The sequence below is a fragment of the Mirounga angustirostris genome, unplaced genomic scaffold, assembly GCF_029215605.1.
Source record: "Mirounga angustirostris isolate CCGP_5_RB_7025 unplaced genomic scaffold, mMirAng1.0.hap1 SCAF_8, whole genome shotgun sequence".
Classification (NCBI taxonomy): Eukaryota; Metazoa; Chordata; class Mammalia; order Carnivora; family Phocidae; genus Mirounga; species Mirounga angustirostris.
In genome coordinates this window covers 94,285,781-94,306,121 of record NW_026991716.1, presented here as the reverse complement: position 1 = coordinate 94,306,121, position 20,341 = coordinate 94,285,781, and the positions used below count along the sequence as shown (strand labels likewise).

At 37.5% G+C, this 20,341-nt stretch overlaps 1 protein-coding gene across 11 annotated transcripts in view; it reads right to left on the bottom strand.

Annotated features, from left to right (window-relative positions):
• CEP57L1 (centrosomal protein 57 like 1) overlaps positions 1–20,190 on the bottom strand; it is a 79,480-nt gene extending 59,290 nt beyond the window's left edge. For 3 of the 11 annotated variants that reach the window (XM_045865281.3, XM_064597966.1, XM_054505490.2), the window contains exon 1: positions 19,844–19,964. The gene's annotated coding sequence lies outside the window, so the exon portion shown is untranslated. Of the gene's footprint in view, positions 1–19,843; positions 19,965–20,175 lie in introns of those variants that run through there. The other 8 variants (XM_045865280.3, XM_054505488.2, XM_045865279.3 and 5 more) reach the window with 5 other exon arrangements.
• Between the last annotated feature and the right edge of the window lie 151 nt (positions 20,191–20,341).

The following is a 20,341-nucleotide window of genomic DNA, read 5'->3' as shown; positions in this document are numbered from 1 at the left end:
AAAATCTTTAAGTTGAATTCAAATGCTTAGGAAAAACATTTTGAAAATTACAATTTTAATAGACTTTTATAAATTTAATAAATAAATTAATTAATAAAACATTTTAAAATTACAACTAGTTAAAACAAACTAAAAGTATTACTTTTCAAGACCAAATGTCTACCTCAGATACTAAAAACACCCTTTGACAAGGATTCCCACTATCAGTGGTAGTATTTAACACTGAACTGGAGATTCTGCCAAAGGATAAATAAAACAGAAAAAGAAAATAAGGTGGATAATAATTTAAAAGGAAAAAACAAAATTGTTATTTGTAGGCAATATGATTATCTACATAGAAAATTCAAGATAATTTGAATCTGAGTGCTTGGCTGGCTCAGTGGTAGAGCATGTGACTCTCCATCTCAGGGTCATGAGTTCAAGCCCCACATTGGGTATAGAGCTTACTTTAAAAATAATAATAATAATCTGGATAATCTATGTAGAAAATGTAATTTTAATATATATTCACACAACAGTCAAAAATCATAAGAACCATAGGGGTACTGCCAATAAAAATTTGTAAAATCTCTGTGAACAAGATTTGTTAAAAGAAGAAGGGACTATTCTTCTAGCCATTAAGATTTATGATAGAGTGTTAATAATTAAAATGGTACTGGCACAAGGTGAGACAAAGAGACCGACGGAACAAAACAGAGTCCAGAAACAGACTCTGGTATTTATGGGAATTTGGTATATGAAAATGAGGGAATTTTCTTAGGGAAAGGAGTAATTATTCACAATTTGTGCCAGGATAACATACTATCCATACTGTAAAAAATAAACATCTTTATTCCATGTCAAACACAAAAATAAATGCCAGCTGGACTCAACACCTACATGTAAATACAATCTTTAACTGTTTTTGAAGAAAATATAGAATATGTTTCGGACTTTGGGTACAGAAGATTTCATAATAAACAAGACAACTTACAAACAGGAAGAGTGATAAAAACTATATTAAAATTAAAACTTCAATGCAACAGAAGATACCAGTGACAAAGTTAAAAAAAGCAACATATATAACATATAAAAGATTAGTATCTGAATTACAAAAACTACTACAAATTTTTAAGAAAAAACTCAATAAAGGGACAAAAGATATGAACAGTAGTTAACTGATGAGAAAATATGAATACCCAAAAGCCAAAAAGATACTCAACTTCAGGAAATGCCATGCAATCTGGAAAAGGCAAATTAAAACAATGAAAAATTATTTCACACCCACCAGACAAAAACTTAAAAAAAGAACTGTTAACATCTGGCAAGGACGTGGGGAGATGGAAATTTCCATGAACGACTGGTGGGAGTGTAAACTGGTGTAAAATTTTGGAAGACAATTTGAAAATTGTGATGCTGTATATACCCTATTACTCAGCAATTCTACTTCTCAGTATTTATGAATGAAGCCTAGAAAAAAAAGGAGATATATATAGTGATGTTCATTGTAGCCTTGCTTGCAATAGGAAAAAATGAAAAAATAACCTAACTATATATTAACAAGGGAATGGATAAATTGTGTCATATTCATACAATGAAACATCATATGGCAGCTAAATAAAAAAATTAGATCCACATTTAGCAACATGGATAAGCTTTGAAAATATATTGTTCAGTGAAAAAAGCAAGTTATAGAATGACAAGTATTATAAGTTGTCTTTTATATAAAATCTTTTTAAAACATGAAGACAATATATTATGGTGCTAAGACACTTCTACATACATGTAATTTTTTTATTCCATCAAAAAAAAAAGCAAATAAAGCAAAATGTTAACATTTGAACAAAAGTTACAAGAGTGCTTAGTAAATTATTCTTATTTTTCCTTTTGTTTGAAAATTTTAGTATTTTTTAAAGATTTTTTTTTTATTTTTATTTATTTGAGACAGAGAGAATGAGATAGAGAGAGCATGAGAGGGAGGAGGGTCAGAGGGAGAAGCAGACTCCCTGCTGAGCAGGGAGCCCGATGCGGGACTCGATCCCGGGACTCCAGGATCATGACCTGAGCCGAAGGCAGTCGTTTAACCAACTGAGCCACCCAGGCACCCTGAAAATTTTAGTATTTTTTAAATGACACAAAATTTTAATATCTTACCTATATATGTATATATTCACATAAAATATGTGGGTAAGAAAACAAGAGTAGAAAAATAAGAATGAAGCCAGCAATGAGATCAGTTTCTAAAATTTATGTCATGGGGTGCCTGGGTGGCTCAGTCGTTAAGCATCTGCCTTCGGCTCAGATCATGGTCCCAGGATGCTGGGATGGAGCCCCGCATCTGGCTCCTTGCTCAGCAGGAAGCCTGCTTCTCCCTCTCCCACTCCTCTGCTTATGTTCCCTCTCTCGCTGTCTCTCTCTCTCTCTCCATCAAAATAAATAAATAAATGTTTAAAAAAAATAAAATTTATGTCATAAATTGTACATACATGTTAGAGCTGGCTCACAAATCTTTTAATAAGGGCAAAATAAATACATATTAAACAATTTTATTTTTTAAAATAGCCAGAAATATTGGAGATTTAGACATTCAAAGCATATTACAGTAACTTGGAGACACCAAAGACAGAAGAACTGGAAGAAATATTAAAGAGTGAACTTGATATACGTGTTTCATTCATCTATTGCAGAAAGAAAATAACACACACAGAAAAGAGAAAAACTGTATTCTGAGAATAATATATATGACAACATTTCAGAAAATAGGCTTTTGAAGGGCTGAAAAGAATAGAATTCAAATTGATCTTGTTAGGAAAGAATTCAAATCAATTTTGTTAGGGACATCTTAAAAATAAAATCTGAAGATTCAAATTGAAAAGCCTCTATGATTCATCTGGGCAACACATACACGTACATATACACACCCAAGGTATACACATAACATTTGGTTGATGAGCTATTTTCCAACAAACCGAAATAAGAAAAACCAAGTAAGCACTTACAGGCAAAACTTGAATATTAAAAGTTTTCACTACAAGAAAAAAAATTGGTAACTATGTATGGTGACAGATGTTAACTAGACTTATTGTGGTGATCATTTCACAATATATACAAATATCAAATCATTATGTTGTACACCTTACACCTGAAACTAATATAATGTTCTATGTCAGTTATACCTCAATAAAAAAAAAAAGTCTTTGAATAAATCACCTGAGAAAGTAACCATAGGCCTTCCCTTACTTATTATCTAAAGATTCATGAGGAATATATATTTCTTTTTCAATTACAAAATTAATTTCTGAATAAGAAAAAAAGACCTTTCACTGCTGAGACTCTCCTTCTCCATCCCTCTCACTTTATTTCTTTTCTTTTGTTCCATGAAATGTGAGTGATTTTGTGATAGTACTGCACAACAGCAATCACAAATTAGTATCTAATTTAATTACCTTTATAGCCTTTTACAAATCTAAATCAGTAGGAGGCAATGAACAGAAAATTTAAGAAATTTTATTAATCTCCTAGGTAATGTACACACTTTCCATAAATTCGTAATATCATACTTTTTAAAAAAAGATTTTATGTATTTATTTGAAAGAGAGAGAGAGCACGAGCAGGGGGAAAGGCAGAGGGAGAGGGACAAGCGGACTCCCCACAGAGTGGGGAGTTCATGCGGGGCCGATCCCAGGACCTGAGTGGAAGTCAGATGCTTAAAAGGCTGAGCTATCCAGGCGCCCCTCATGCTGGGCTTCTGATTAAATATGCAACTCAACTCACATGGATGATAACACTATGAGAACTAATATGTACTTCTTTTTTTAAAATTATGTTATGTTAATCACCGTACATTACATCATTAGTTTTTGATGAAGTGTTCCATGATTCATTGTTTGTATATAACACCCAGTGCTCCATGCAGAACGTGCCCTCCTTAATACCCATCACCAGGCTAACCCATCCTCCCACCCCTCTCTAATATGTACTTCTTAATGTTTGATGTAATCACTGTAAATGCAGGTTAAGAAGGTCAACAATTTTATCACCAATCCCTCATGGCAGTCTACCTCTAAAATCATAATGTGCAATGCAATAATCTTACTCTAATATAAAATAGTAAAATTCCATTTTCATCTATTACTTAAAAAAGAAAAAGAAAGAAAAGAAAAACCAAGTAAGCATTTGGAGATAAAATTGCTTGTGTTACTAAACAGTAGGTAATTAAGATAATTTCCTTTAAAAACTTAAATTGAAGTCAGTCATCACATAAGGAGATATTTAAGGTTCAGATGGCTTCAGTTTCTCATGGTATAGAAAGGTGAAACTGTTGAGGAGAAACCATAGATGGGTTTTTGCAAACCTGTATCACCAGGGAGAAAAGTAGCAAAGAAATGGCAATGTAGACAAATAACAGGGTATCTCAATATTCCTAATGGTAGGAAGTCTCCCCAAACAAACAATTTACATGTATAACACTCTTCCAACTGCATATGTTAACAGATAACAGTAAAGCAGTACTGAAATGGAATTGTTAGTCCATCTCCTGATATGTCCAGATAAAGCTCTCCTTGGCTCCATCTTTGGGCTGACTTCAAGCCTCTCTCCCAAGGAATATTTTTGAAAAACAACACTTAAATGGCTGTAAACATTCAGTATACTCTTTTTTAAAGTTCTTTTTTTTACCTTTTAATATTATTGATCAAAATAATTAATAATTTCAGAGCCAGCAGAAACTTTATTAATGAAAATGTAAGTAAATCTAGGCATAGACATTATACCTTTCACAAAAAATTAAGTCAAAAAGGATCATAAACCTATATGTAAAACACAAAACAGTAAAACATTTAGAAGATAACATAGGAGAAAATCTGGGTGACCTTGGTTTCAACAATGACTTTCCACATACAACACCAAAAAGCACAATCCATCAAAGAAAAACTGGCAAGTCTGTCTTCATTAAAATTTAAAAGTACTTTGCAAAAGACACTGTCAAGAGAATGAAAAGACAAGCCACAGACTGGGAAATATTTGCAAAACACATATCTGATAAAGAACTTTTGTCTAAAATATACAAACAACTCTTAAAACTCAACAATAAGAAAATGAACCACCCAACTTTAAAATGGGCAAAAGAGGGGCACCTGGATGGCTCAGTCATTAAGCGACTGCCTTCGGCTCAGGTCATGATCCCAGGGTCCTGGGATCGAGCCCCACATTGGGCTCCCTGCTCGGTGGGAAGCCTGCTTCTCCCTCTCCCACTCTGCCTGCTTGTGTTCCTGCTCTTGCTATCTCTCTCTGTCAAATAAATAAATCTTTAAAAATAAATAAATAAATAAATAAAATGTGCAAAAGATGTGAACAGATGCCTCACCAAAAGATAAATACAGGTAGAAAATAAGCATATGAAAAAATGATCAATACTGTATTAGGGGATTGCAAATTAAAATGGGATATCATCATTTACCTACAAGAATGGCTAAAATCCAAAATACTGACAACACCAAAGCTGGTAAGGATGTGGAGCAACAGGAACAGGAATTTGTTGCTGATGGAAATGCAAAATGGTATGGCTACTTTGGAAGACAGTTGGGAATTTATAACAAAGCTAAACATAAGATCACCATACATTCTAGCAATCACGCTACTAGTTATTTATTCAGATGAGTTGAAAAGTTATGTCTACAAAAAAACCTGAATATAAATGTATTTTATAGCAGCTTTATTCATAATTGCCAAAAACTAGAAGTAATCAGGATGTTCAATAGGTGAATAGATAATCAAACTGTGGTATATCCATACAATGGAATAATATTCAGTGATAAAGAGAAATGAGCTATCAAGCCATGAAACACATGGAGGAAACTTAAACACATATTGCTAAGTAAAAGAAGCCAATATGAAAAGGCTACATACTATATAATTCCAATATACAACATTCTGGAAAGGGCAAAACTGTAAGACAGTAAAAAGATCAGTGGTTGCCAGGAGTTCAGGGAGAGGGAAGAAGGAATAAATAGATGGAGCACAGGAGATTTTCAGGGGTATGAAACTATTTACATGATCCTGCAATGGTGGGTACATGACATTATGCATCTGTCAAACCCCAAAGAACACACAACATGAGAGTGAACCCTAATGCAAATTATGAGCTTTAGTTAAAAAAAAAAAATCTACTCCAACTGCCCTCATTTCACAGATGAAGACTCCGAGGCCCAGAAAGATCAAGAGACTTGCCCAAAGTTACACAGAAAATTAAGAGCCATAGCTATAATCTGTTATTATGAATAAAGGTCAAAAAGAGGGCTATGATGGATGTTGGGAGGTGTTAATTTAATTCAGCCCTGTTAATACTTGAGTTGGGCTACCATTAAAAGACCTCTGAGGCTTTCTGACAGTATGAGACATTAAACACAATAAGGGTACAAAGAATAAAGAATTCAGCTTAAGTTTTGATTCTTCCATTTTAAATACAAGTATAAATAAAAGGCTAAGCAACTGGAGCTGCTGAGATGGCACCTCAAGAAGGCAGAAAGCCTTTGGGGAAGGCAGAAGAATGAACATTTGAGCTCTAACTGGGTATTTAAGCTCTATTGTTGGTATCCCCCCCCACAAAAAAATTCTGTCATGAGAAAAAAGCTACTGCTTTTTTTCTGAATACCTGCCCTTTTTAGAGGAAGGGATAGAGCATTGTGAAGAAGTTAAAAACATGAGTTTTGTCAGGAGGCAGACAGGCAAGGTTTCCACTTCTGGCTCTGCCATTTACTAGTTTAAGTGTTTTGAGGCAAGTTATTTAAGCTCTCTGAGCCTCAGCTTGCTTATCTGTAAAAATGGGGATAATAATATCTACTTCATAGAGTTATTGGAAAGAAAATCCATATAAATCACCTGGCATAATACAGGCACAGAGTAAACACACTGTGAATATTAACTACTGATAATAGCAATTATAACTATTAGATTTTACATATGCGTGTATGTGTATTAAGCATACGTCTCAAAAGTTTTTAGAATTAGATAGGACATGGGAAAACAAATACATAAACAGAGGAAATGGTGCCAAGCACTTAAGTGCATTATGTAAATACATTATTTTATGGAGTCTTCTTAACAAGCCTATGAAGTAGAGATTCAGCCAGTTGGTCAAGTATTTGAGGAGCATCTACCATGTGTGAATCACTGTTTGAGGCACTGAGAGTATAGTAGGAAACAAGACAGGGTCCTTCATACAGAAGAACACAAAATAAGCATAAAACAAATAAATATGTTCAAGTGGATAACTGAATTGCTGTGATGAAGATTAAAAAGGGTATTAGGTGGTCTCCTTTAGCTAGAATGGTCAGGTAAAACCTCTCTGAAGATAGGGATTTTGAGATGAGTCTAAAACAGCAAGGAAGGCAGACATGTGAAAATTTTAGGTAAGAGCATTTTGAGTAGAAAAAAAAGCATATGCAAGGATCTTAAATTTGGTATATTCAAAGATCAGAAATGGATAATAACATGTTCTGTATTTTATAGACAAAGAAAATGGGGTTTTAGAAAGATTAGCAATCTGTATAAGGTAAATGGCAGAGGCAAGAATTTAAATGTCTAATTTCAAAGTCAGTGGTCTCATGGAATGGCTATGCTGCTTCTCCCCAAAGTCAGCAAAACATCTCAATTAGCTATGGAACAGTCCTGTTTCCCAATCTTCTGAATGTACTTATGAAAATTTAGCAACTGAAAGCAGCTCTAAATTCGATAACATCTGTTTATTTGTTGTATCAAAAATAAGGTATAAAATATGAAACTAAGAACTCTAAACAGTGTATAACTGTATCATATTAAATAAAATTTTATGTGAGTGGTAATTATATTTCCCTGAACTATACATTCTTTAAATGTTTCACATCATATAGATATGTTATTGATGAAATATGGTGTTTTTAGTAATTTTTATAATAAAGCTGGACATGGAGTCCTTGCTCAGAAATATAATCTTTTATGCTGCTATTTTATGAGGAAAAATAATTGCCATATTTTTACTTTTTATAAATTTTTGCAATTAAGAAGCTTAAAGCACAAAATACTATTAAAAATAAATTGTAAATGTGAGAAAAATGAAACATAACTCAAGGATCTCATTATAAAATCTTAAGAGAATGTTGGCAATAATAGGATTATAGCACTCCAGTTCAACTACAAAGCACTTTATAAACATTTCATTAATCTCAAACTGAAGAACAAATATTACTTTACATAAAGATGATTATTTTATTTATTTATTTATTTATTTTGAGAGAGAGAGAGCAAGTGTGGTGGGGTTTGGGGGACAGAAGGGGCAGAGGGAGAGGGAAAGAGAGAATCTTAAGCAGGCTCCCTCCCTACCATGGAGTCCAAGGCAGGCCTCGAACTCATGACCCTGAGATCATGACTTGAGCTGAAATCAAGAGTCGGATGCCTACCCGACTGAACCATCCGGGTGCCCCAAAAGATGATTATTTTAAAAGATACCTTTTTTTTTTTTTAAGATTTTATTTATTTATTTGACAGAGAGATCCCAAGTAGGCAGACAGGCAGGCAGGCAGAGGGAGAGGGAGAAGCAGGCTCCCTGCTGAGCATGGAGCCCGATGTGGGGCTCGATTCCAGGATGCTGGGATCATGACCTGAGCAGAAGGCAGACACTCAACCATCTGAGCCACCCAGGCACCCCTAAAAGATACCATTTCTTGAGTATCAATATAAGCCAGATCCAAATCTAAAAACTTTATATACATTATCTCATTAAATTTATATAACAGTCATTGGAAAGTAGGTAATTATCCTCCTTGTACACATAAGAAAACTAAGGCTATCTCATCTCTGATATCCAAGGTTAGGGAGGTTAAAAAAATTGGCGAAATTCATACTCCTAGCAAAACACAGACTTGGGATTCAAATCCAAGATTCTGGGGCTCTGAGGTCCATGCTCTTCTCACTATTTGAATATATAATTATACCTCTCAACAACAGTTAAGATTTCATGTGTAAAAGTTGTTCTAAAGCAGTACTAGGTACTGTTCACTTGCATGACTTATAAGTCCTTCAAACAAGATGATAAAAACATGTCCAAACCTGGACTCAGTATCTTGCCATCCCAAGACTGGTATTTCTAGTACATGCCCAACTCTGATTAATGGAAGGAGTTAGTATTAACCATCTGGGTAGTAGTCAACCCATGACTTTTCTTTTTTATCTCCCATATCCAAATAGTCACTAAATTCTGTTGATTCTACCTCCTAAACACCATCCTTTCTTCATTCTCTCTCATATAGACCTTCAGCTACTACCCTATCTCTATGCCTCACTGTTCAGCCAAGCTTCTTCAAAGAGTGGGCTATATTTCACATAGATTATACACTTTCTTTTTTTTTTTAAGATTTTATTTATTTTTTAGAGAGCGAGCGAGAGAGAAACAGTATGAGAGGGGAGAGGGTCAGAGGGAGAAGCAGGCTCCCCGCCGAGCCGGGAGCCCGATGTGGGACTCGATCCCAGGGTCCTGAGCCGAAGGCAGACGCTTAACCATCTGAGCCACCCAGGCGCCCAGATTATAGACTTCTTAAGGGCAATTCTGAACAGGAGCTTTTTAAGTATGCTGCTGTATACTTATTGCCAATCACAGAGTTGTCCATAGTAGGTTTTCAATAAACACTGAATAAATGAATGCAAATATCTGGCTTCCATCCCTCCATCCCCCTGTGAGTGAAATGAAAAAGGTCACTGATGAATTTCTGATATGAAAGCTGCCCTGTCTTCTTTAATAAATAAAACCCAGATCCTCTGAGATTGACAATGAAAGAAAAACCTCCATATGCAGAAGGGCAAATTACTGAGTACCAATTATTGTCCTCAATATTCACTTTCACCTTAGAAATCTTACAAGCACTGTCCCTACCCACTGGCTTTCACTGGGAGAAGGGTACTGGTCTCCCTATAATGATCTTTCCTAGTTAGATCTATGATCATATGATTCTTTTCTTTCTGTATTTTGATACAGTAAATATAAAGTTATAAAACTTAAATAAGACTTTATTAAGGCTAGAGAATAATAAAAGAGAGCACAGATAATAAAAGGAAACCAGGTAGCAAATATTCAAAGTTAGGATTTTCTCTCTGGGGCTTTTAGGCCCCATTCTATCCTACTTACTGATCTATCTTCAACTGGTTAGCACTATTTTAGCACCCACCACTCAAAAATTCATGCCTACCATATCCCCTCCTTAAAGACTAAACCTAGGAAAGCCCACAGAGATCCAGACTTACCCATGCCCACTTACTTAAATCCTTTTTCTGAGTTGTAGTTTTCTGAGCTGGAACCTGCCTTTTGGTACAAGCCAAACAAGAGAAATGCCAGCCCTTTAGGCAAGACTCTCCTATCCTCGGGGAGCAGCATGGTTTTACCCTACAGGCCATCCTAAGTCAATCAATCTTTTTTTTTTTTTTTTAAGATTTTATTTATTTATTTGTCAGAGAGAGAGAGAGAGCGCGCACAAGCAGGAGGAGTGGCAGGCAGAGGGAGAAGCAGACTCCCTGCTAAGCAGGGAGCCCGATACAGTACTCGATCCCAGGACCCTGGGATCATGACCTGAGCCGAAGGCAGCTGCTTAACCAACTAAGCCACCCAGGCGTCCCTTCAAGTCAATCAATCTTTATCTCAACACAGCATAGTTATTCAATATTAATGTGGAAATATATGCCAGATGCATATATTATACTGTAACAGGGGCTACTAGTTGTCAACCCATCTAGAAACTTCAGCTTTCTAGACCTGTTGGTAGCATTGTGCATACTGACTAATCATTCCTTCTGAAATTTTCAAATCTCTCGGTTACCCATCTCCTGGTTTCCAGATTATTTTCTTCTTTTCTAGTTAGTTTCAGACTACCCTGGCTGATTTCTGATTCTGCATTCTCTCCACAGCCAAGTGTATTCACTCCCATGGTTATAGTATAATGCTAACATAGTGGTTAAGTTTTGGGTCAATTCTATAATTTTTTTTTTAGCCATGTAAGCATAAAATAATTTATATGCAAAGCATTCAACAGAGTGCCTGAAACACAGTAACATTTAGATATGGTAGCTTAAAAGCAAAATAAAACAAAATATTCCAAAAGACTTATAGTTTTCAAATATATATCTCTAGCTCAGACCTTGTTGCTAAGCTTATGACCAATGTACCTCCACATGAGATGTGGGGCCTAGGAAAACTTGGTTACTCTCTGAGGGCTGAACTATAAATCAGTATATAATGGACCAAAGCAGATATATGCAAAGTTAGCTTATAGAGTCAGAGACTAGGCTACAATATAAATGTTTTAACAGGGATGCCTGAGTGGCTCAGTCGGCCGAGGCTTCGGCTCAAGTCATGATCCCAGGGTCCTGGGACTGAGTTCCATACTGGGCTCCTTGCTCAGTGGGGAGCTTGTTTCTCCCTCTGCCTGCCACTCCCGCTGCTTGTGCTCTCTCTCTCTGACAAATAAAATCTTAAAAAAAAATAAATGTTTTAACATTTTTAACAAATGTTTTTATTAAAAAGAAGAGTCAGGAATGGAAAAAGAGAAAAAGCAACTCAGAGAAGAAAAAAAATGAAGGTAATTAAAGCTCTACTGTGGAGGTTCTCATAGCTAAATGCTATTAAGTGACCACAACATGTCTCTAGCTTCCTTTGTTCTGATTCCAAGTTCCTAAGCAATCTGATGATTTTTCATGTAATTTTCTTACAGAGAAAACTCCTTGGTCAGAGAGACTATATGCTATCTACTTGGCAAATATCTCAAAATATACTAATAAACTGGCATCCCGATAAATCCATCAGTCACTCACATACACATCCACACACACACAATCTCCACGTCTCACAAACTCTTGCACACTTAGCAAGATTGTGTTTTTAAGCTTCCAGACTCATTCCCTGAGGCCAGCATTACATTGATCCCCAAACCAGGCAAAGACCCCATCAAAAAGGAGAATTTCAGACCAATATCCCTGATGAATATGGATGCCAAAATTCTCAACAAGATCCTAGCTAACAGGATCCAACAGTACATTAAAAAGGATCATCCACCACGACCAAGTGGGATTTATCCCCGGGATGCAAGGGTGGTTCAACATTCGCAAATCCATCAATGTGATAGAACACATTAATAAGAGGAGAGAGAAGAACCATACGGTCCTCTCAATTGATGCAGAAAAAGCATTTGACAAAATATAGCATCCTTTCCTGATTAAAACTCTTCAGAGTATAGGGATAGAGGGAAAATTCCTCAATTACATAAAATCCACCTATGAAAAACCCAAAGCAAATATCATTCTCAATGGGGAAAAGCTGAGAGCCTTTACCTGAAGATCAGGAACACGACAAGGATGCCCACTCTCGCCACTATTGTTCAACATAGTACTAGAAGTCCTAGCAACAGCAATCAGACAACAAAAAGAAATAAAAGGTATTCAAATTGGCAAAGAAGAAGCCAAACTCTCTCTCTTCGCAGATGACATGATACTTTATGTGGAAAACCCAAAAGACTCCACCCCCAAAGTACCAGAACTCATACAGCAATTCAGTAATGTGGCAGGATACAAACTCAATGCACAGAAATCAGTTGCTTTCTTATACACTAACAATGTAACCATAGAAAGAGAAATTAGAGAATCGATTCCATTTACAATAGCACCAAAAACCATAAGATACCTTGGGATAAACCTAACCAAAGAGGTAAAGGATCTATACTCTAGGAACTGCAGAACACTCATGAAAGAAATTGAAGAAGACACAAAAAGATGGAAAAACATTCCATGCTCATGGATCGGAAGAATAAACATTGTTAAAATGTCTATGCTACCCCGAGCAATCTATACTTTCAATGCCATCCTGATCAAAATACCAACGGCATTTTTCAAAGGGCTAGAACAAACAATCCTAAAATTTGTATGGAATCAGAGAAGACCCCGAATCACCAAGGAAATATTGAAAAAAAAAAAAAAAAACAAAGCTGGGGGCATCACGTTGCCTGATTTCAAGGTATATTACAAAGCTGTGATCACCAAGACAGCATGGTACTGGCACAAAAAACAGGCACATAGACCAATGGAACAGAATAGAGAGCCCAGATATGGACCCTCAACTCTGTGGTCAAATAATCTTCGACAAAGCAGGAAAAAATATGCAATGGAAAAAAGTCTCTTTAATAAATGGTGCTGGGAAAATTGGACAGCTATCTACAAAAGAATGAAACTCAACCATTCTCTTACACCATAAACAAAGATAAACTCAAAATGGATGAAAGACCTCAATGTGAGACAGAAATCCATCAAAATCCTAGAGGAGAACATAGGTAGTAACCTCTTGGACATTGGCCACAGCAACTTCTTTCAAGACATGTCTCCAAAGGCAAGGGAAACAAAAGCGAAAATGAACTTTTGGGACTTCATCAAAATAAAAAGCTTCTGCACAGCAAAGGAAACAGTCAACAAAACAAAGAGGCAACCCATGGAATGGGAGAAGATATTTGCAAATGACACCACAGACAAAGTGCTGATATCCAAGATCTATAAAGAACTTCTCAAACTCAACACCCAAAAAACAGTCAAGTCAAAAAACAGGCAGAAGACATGAACAGACACTTATCCAAAGAAGACATACAAATGGCTAACAGACACATGAAAAAATGTTCATCATCATTAGCCATCAGGAAAATTCAAATCAAAACCACATTGAGATACCACCTTAAACCAGTTAGAATAGCAAAAATTCACAAGGCAAGAAACAACAAATGTTGGAGAGGTTGTGGAGAAAGGGGAACCTTCCTACACTGTTGGTGGGAATGCACGTTGGTACAGCCACTTTGGAAAACAGTGTGAAGGTTCCTCAAAAAATTAAAAATAGAGCTACCCTATGACCCAGCAATTGCACTACTGGGTATTTACCCCAAAGATACAGATATAGTGAAAAGAAGGGCCATATGCACCCCAATGTTCATAGCAGCAATGTCCACAATAGCCGAACTGTGGAAAGAGCCAAGATGCCCTTCAACAGACGAATGGATAAAGAAGATGTGGTCCATATATACAATGGAATATTACTCAGCCATCAGAAAGGATGAATACCCAACTTTTGCATCAACATGGATGGGACTGGAGGAGATTATGCTAAGTGAAATAAGTCAAGCAGAGAAAGTCAATTATCATATGGTTTCACTTATTTGTGGAACATAAGGAATAGCATGGAGGACATTAGGAGAAGGAAGGGAAAAATGAAGGGGGGGAATCCGAGGGGGAGATGAACCATGAGAGACTATGGACTCTGAGAAACTGAGTGTTTTGTGGGGGTGAGTGGGGGGATGGGTTAGCCCGGTGATGGGTATTAAGGAGGGCACGTATTACATGGAGCACTGGGTGTTATATGCAAACAATGAATCATGGAACACTACATCAAAAACTAATGATGTATTGTATGGTGACTAACATAACATAATAAAAAAATAAGAATAAAACTAAACTAAAAAAAAAAAAAGACTTTGTTTCTAAGCCCACAGGACTTAGGAGTGCTGTTTTTTTATGGTAAATTCATCAATGAATTTCATAATAAAGGCCTCTTAGAGACCAGCCAGTCAGCTTTCTCCTTGATTAAAGCACTCTTCATTTAAAGCAGCAACTCCTCGGGGCACCTGGGTGGCTCACTCCATTAAGCCCCTGTGTCTCCCCTGTTCAGTGGGGAGTCTGCCCCTCACCCCCTTGTGTATGCCGCACTCTCTCTCTCAAATATATAAATAAAATCTCTTAAAAAAAAGACAAATTTTCTAAAATGTTTTCATTATAATAAAGTACCTGCTACCAATTATCTTGTGTTTTTGTTAACAACAGATAAATATGCAATGACTTTGAAAATTCTGTGACATTATATTTTTCTTCCATTCATCCATCAAATATGTACAAAGTTCATACTAGATGCCAAGCACTGTACTCAGAGCTGCAGATGATGAGCAAAAATCAGCACAGTTGCTGCTCTTCTGTGCTTAAGCTTTAGAAGCAAACACACACTGGGGCACCTGGGTGGCTCAGTCAGTTAAGCATCCGACTCCTGATTTTGGTGCACGTCATGATCTCAGGGTCATGAGATCAAGCCTGACGTGCTCCACGCTGGGTGTGGAGTCTGCTTAGGATTCTCTCTCCCTCCCTCTGCCCCTTCCCTGCCCCCCTGCACACACACTATCTCTCTCAAATAATAAATGAATTTTTAAAAAGCAGGCACACTTTCACAAAATTATCACAGACCATTATAAAACTACATTTTTAACTTATTATCAAGTAGAGACATACGTTAAAATAAGAGTATATTTATAATAGGGGCATTTAATCAGATCAGGGAAACTGAGAAAGCAGTATTTGAGCTAAGATCTATAGGAAGGGAAGTCAAAGACAGGCTAAAAAAGTCTGGACAAAGAAAACAGTACAAAGGTACTGCATCTATACTCACTGACTCCAGTTCTTCTCCCATTCTCTCTTAAATAAAATGACCATCTGACTTTTATACTCTTTACTCCACCAAAACTGCTCTTAAGATCTTCAATGACCTCCATTCTACTAAATACAGTGGTCAGCTATCAATCCTTATCTCACTTAATCTAGAGCAGCGCTTCACATACTTAGTACTCCTTCCTCTTTAACCACTTTCACTTGGCTTTTAGGACACCACACTCTGTGTTCACTGGCTGCTCCTGCATAGTCCCCTTTGCAGATGATTCCAGATCAACCTAAACTCTAGGGAGCACCTCTTTTTGTGACACCAACAATTCTCAGGCTTTAACTGCTATTAGAACACTACTATGAAATCCAATTATTCTATCTACAGCCAGGTCTTTCATCTCATCTCTATACTCATTTACCCAACTTGCCAACTCCACACTTCTACTTGAATATCCTAGAGACATCTCAAACTTTACATGGCCAAACAAAACTCTTGACTTCCACCTCCCTAGCTCCGTACACAAACCTGGAGACTTTCCCACAACATTAAATGGTAATTCCTTACTTCTTATTGTTCGGCCTGAAAACTTTGGAGTCATCTTTGACTCCTATACTCTCACATCTCATATCTAATCTATCAGTAAAACTTGTTGGCTAAACTATCATAATAGATCCAGACTGTGGGCCTCTTCCCATTGCCTCCACTGTTAGCACTTTGGTCCAAGCTACCACTATCACCTCTCACCTGGAGTATTACTTTATTTTTTTAATTTTTAATTTTATTTTATTAGGTTATGTTAGTCACCATACATTACATCATTAGTTTTTGATGTAGTGTTCCATGATTCATTGTTCGTATATAACACCCAGTGCTCCATGCAGTACATGCCCTCCTTAATACCCATCACCGGGCTAACCCATCTCTCCACCCCCCTCCCCTCTAAAACCCTCAGTTTGTTTCTCAGAGTCCATAGTCTCTCGTGGTTCGTCTCCCCCTCCGATTTCCCCCCCTTCATTTTTCCCTTCCTACTATCTTTTTTTTTTTTTTTTTGTAAAATATAATGTATTATTTGTTTCAGAGGTACAGGTCTGTGATTCATCAGTCTTACACATTACTTTAGCTTCCTAACTAGTGTCTCTGCTTCTACACTTGCTTCGCCCTGGTCTATGCTCGACACAATTTCAAAGAAGTAATCATTTTAAAAAGTCAGATCATGCAACTGATCTGCTCCAAGCCCTCCAATGGTTTCCTATTTTAATTAAAAAGTCAAAGTCCTTTCAATCACCTATGTGACCTCCTTTCTCTGTGATCTCACGTTATCTTCCTCCCCTGCACTCGCTGCGCTCCAGCCACATTGCTATTTCTTTGCTCCTGCCCACAGGCCTTTGTACTGGCTGTTCTCTTCACAGGAATGTTCTTCCTCCAAGTATCTGTACAACTTATTCCTCCTCCTACTTCAGATCCCCTCAAATGTCCCCTTCTCTGACCACCTTATTTAAAAGTGAACCTTGGGGGCGCCTGGGTGGCTCAGTCGTTAAGCGACTGCCTTCGGCTCAGGTCATGATCCCAGGGTCCTGGGATCGAGCCCCGCATCGGGCTCCCTGCTCGGCGGGAAGCCTGCTTCTCCCTCTCCCACTCCCCCTGCCTGTGTTCCCTCTCTCGCTGTGTCTCTCTCTGTCAAATAAATAAATAAAATCTTTAAAAAAAAAAAAAAAAGTGAACCTTGCTCCCCACAATCTGGCACTTCTTAGTCCCCTTCCTGGTTGGCTCTTATTTTTCTCCACCACATTTGCCTTCATTTACCAAATATATTACATATTTATTGTCGATCTCCCCTTAATAGATGCAAGCTCTATGACAGTAGGGACTTTTGTACAGTTGACCCTTGAACAACGTGGGGGTTAGGAGTGCCAACTCCTCATCAGGAAGTAAAAAAAATCCCACAAATTTTAATCCATATAACTTCTGATGCCTCCCCCCAAACTTAACTACTAAAAGCCTACTGTTGACCAGAAGCCTTATGGATAACATAAATGATTAACACATTAACACATATTCTGTATTCGTACTATATATTGTATTCTTACAATAAAGTAAGCTAGAGAAAATAAAATGTTATTATGAAAGCCATAAGGAAAATAGATTTACACTATATTTATAAAAAAAAATGCACATGTAAGTGGACCCCTGCAGTTCAAACCCATGTTGTTCAAGTGTCAATGTATATTGTGCTCAATGACATATGTGATTGTCCCCTTACAAAGTAGATACTCAACAGATATTTGTTGAGTCTATAAATGGATGAAGGGAATATGAGAACCAGTGACTGAAGAAAGATTTGTATGGCTGAAGCAGAGATAGGTGGAGAGTGATAGGTATATTAAAGTGAGGATGGAGAGGTGGAAAGAGACAAAATGGTATTATGCTTAACAAAGAAGTTTTGCCTTAAGAATAGTGAGACAGCAATGAATGATTTTAAGAGAAAAATCCAGTCAGAACTGCATTTCAAAAAGATCATTATGGCTCCAGTGTGGAGAACTAATGGAGAAAAGCCAGAATGAATAATCGCTATTGCAGTGGTCTTGGTAACAGATTATGGCAATTTGGAAAAGACTGCACTTGTGTAGATGGTGGGAAAAGGATGGATTTGGAGGATATTTGGGAGATGAAATTGATAGGACTTGGTAATAATTGGTTATAGAGGTATGACGGACAGGAATAAATCAATAATGCATAGTTTTCAAATTTTCAGAAGTGGATGGTAGGATTGTTAACTGAAATAGGAAACACTGGTTAAGAATCAGACTCATTAGAGATAACCATGCATTTGGTTTTAGGCATGTTGAACTTGAGGTGCTTTTGAGATATCAAAAAAGAAATATCAAGGAAATGGATATATGAAAGCTGGAAAGATAAAGGTGGGTGGAGGTATACATTTAAAAGTCATAGGTGGTAGCGAAACCATGGGTATGGAAGGGATTATATTCAACTATGCAGTAAAAAGGGGACCCAGATGTAAGAAACTACCCTACTCTTTGTGCAATGGACAAAAGAGGATGAGCCCAAAAAAGGACAAAAAAGGAATGTCTTTTTTAGTTTTTGAAATCATACTCATAAGAAGTTCACATTTTCAAAAAATTCTGATTTAAACCAGTAGCAGAGAATGTAGCAAGGCTTTCCAAATTAGACCAATTCACTGAAACTATAAATCTGTTCAAGGACAGGTCACTTTCAGAAACTACCTGGAAAATTCACAGTACTTGTCTCTTCGCAGCTTCAAAATACATCAATACACAAAAAGTTATCCCTCCCAAAATACAGGTGATTTGGCTTATTTGCAGCACTTCTGAGCCTCACCATATGCTGTTCTTTTAGCCCTCTTTCCCTGGGATGAAGATTTCCCCGACTTTCCAGCATTAAGCTACTGATCTTCTTTCCAGCCATCCCAGATAGCCAGATATCATATTGTACTGTAATTGTGTGTTTAACCAGTAGATTCTATAACTAGATAAGGAATGTGTCTTTTTCACTGTTGTATACTCAGTACCTCACAAGTCTAAATTTTTCTTTTTTCTTTTTTCATTTTATTTTTAAAAGTTTTTATTTAAGTAATCTCTACACCCAACATGGGAGCTGGAACTCACCACCCAGAGATCAAGAGTTGCATGCTCTTCTGATTGAGCCACCCAAACGCCCCATGACTCAATTTTTAGAAACACATCTATTCCACAATGTGAAGAATTAAAATCTAATTTGGTTTTCAGTCCACTGACTGCCTTTCACACCTTGACTTTTCTCAAGAGGAATGACTTTTTAAAAACAAACAGTAATTTTTAAACAAATGAATTTTCCAAATATACTAATTTTGGAGATTTTTATAGGTCTTTTTTCATATAATACCCTTAAAGCCTGCAAACATTCATAGCTAGGAATACTGGGGTTTCTTTTCCCCTTAGTCTCATACAAAATGGATTTGACAACTCGCTTTCAAAGCCCTGCGTGGGATTTCATTTGAGCGCACAAAACACAGAACACCCCTATGCAATGCCAAACAAAAGTGCAATTGCACAGAGATACCCAATCCCTCGCGCGCGAGTCCACCTGAAAGGGCGGAAGCAGAGGCCGCAGCAAAATGCACCAGTTTCCACAGCATCCCTCCAGCCCGGCCTTTTGCTGCTCCCTAAGACCCTTGGCATCGCAATCACTCCTCGCGCCTTAAGGCGCCCTCGGCCTGGGGCATTCGGACTACTCCTTCCCAGGCAAATTACTGGACACTATCCCTGGACTAAGGAGGACAGCTCTAGATAGCTTGGTCTCCAAAATCCCTGAGGAAATGGAAGAAGGAAAAAATCCTGTCAAAGAAAAATTGGCAGCCAAAGCTACAGTGCTCACCAAGTCGACGCTATCAACCTCCGTCCGCCCGCGCTAACCGTTGGCTCGAAGGCCCCTACAGGCAACGTCGCAGTGGCTCCTGGGGACTGTAGTTTCTATCGCCGACAGAACGCGTCGGCACATCCAAAAAAAAAAAAAACCACATTTCCCAGAAGTCAATGCGAGACCGCGCTGCCCTCTTAAATCTCGGATTTGGCGTAATAAAGAGACTGTCACTATTTTCAGGCTAATCTTAAATTTCGATTCAGTTTCTTCCAGGTGTGTGTTTACGCCCTCTTTCTTTGCCGTGCTTGTCTTGTCTGTTATAGTTTCAGCATACTTCAACTCCTTACTTTTCTTTCCCCTTCTCCAGCCGGGATAATCCAAACGCCAGGGGACGAAAAACGCCCCCGACGCAAAAATGCCCCGTAGGCGCATGCGCCTTGCCCGCCATCACGCATGCGTAGCAGCCGGCAGCAGTTGGCGGCCGCTCGGGGACTTGGGGTCTGAAGGTAGCCG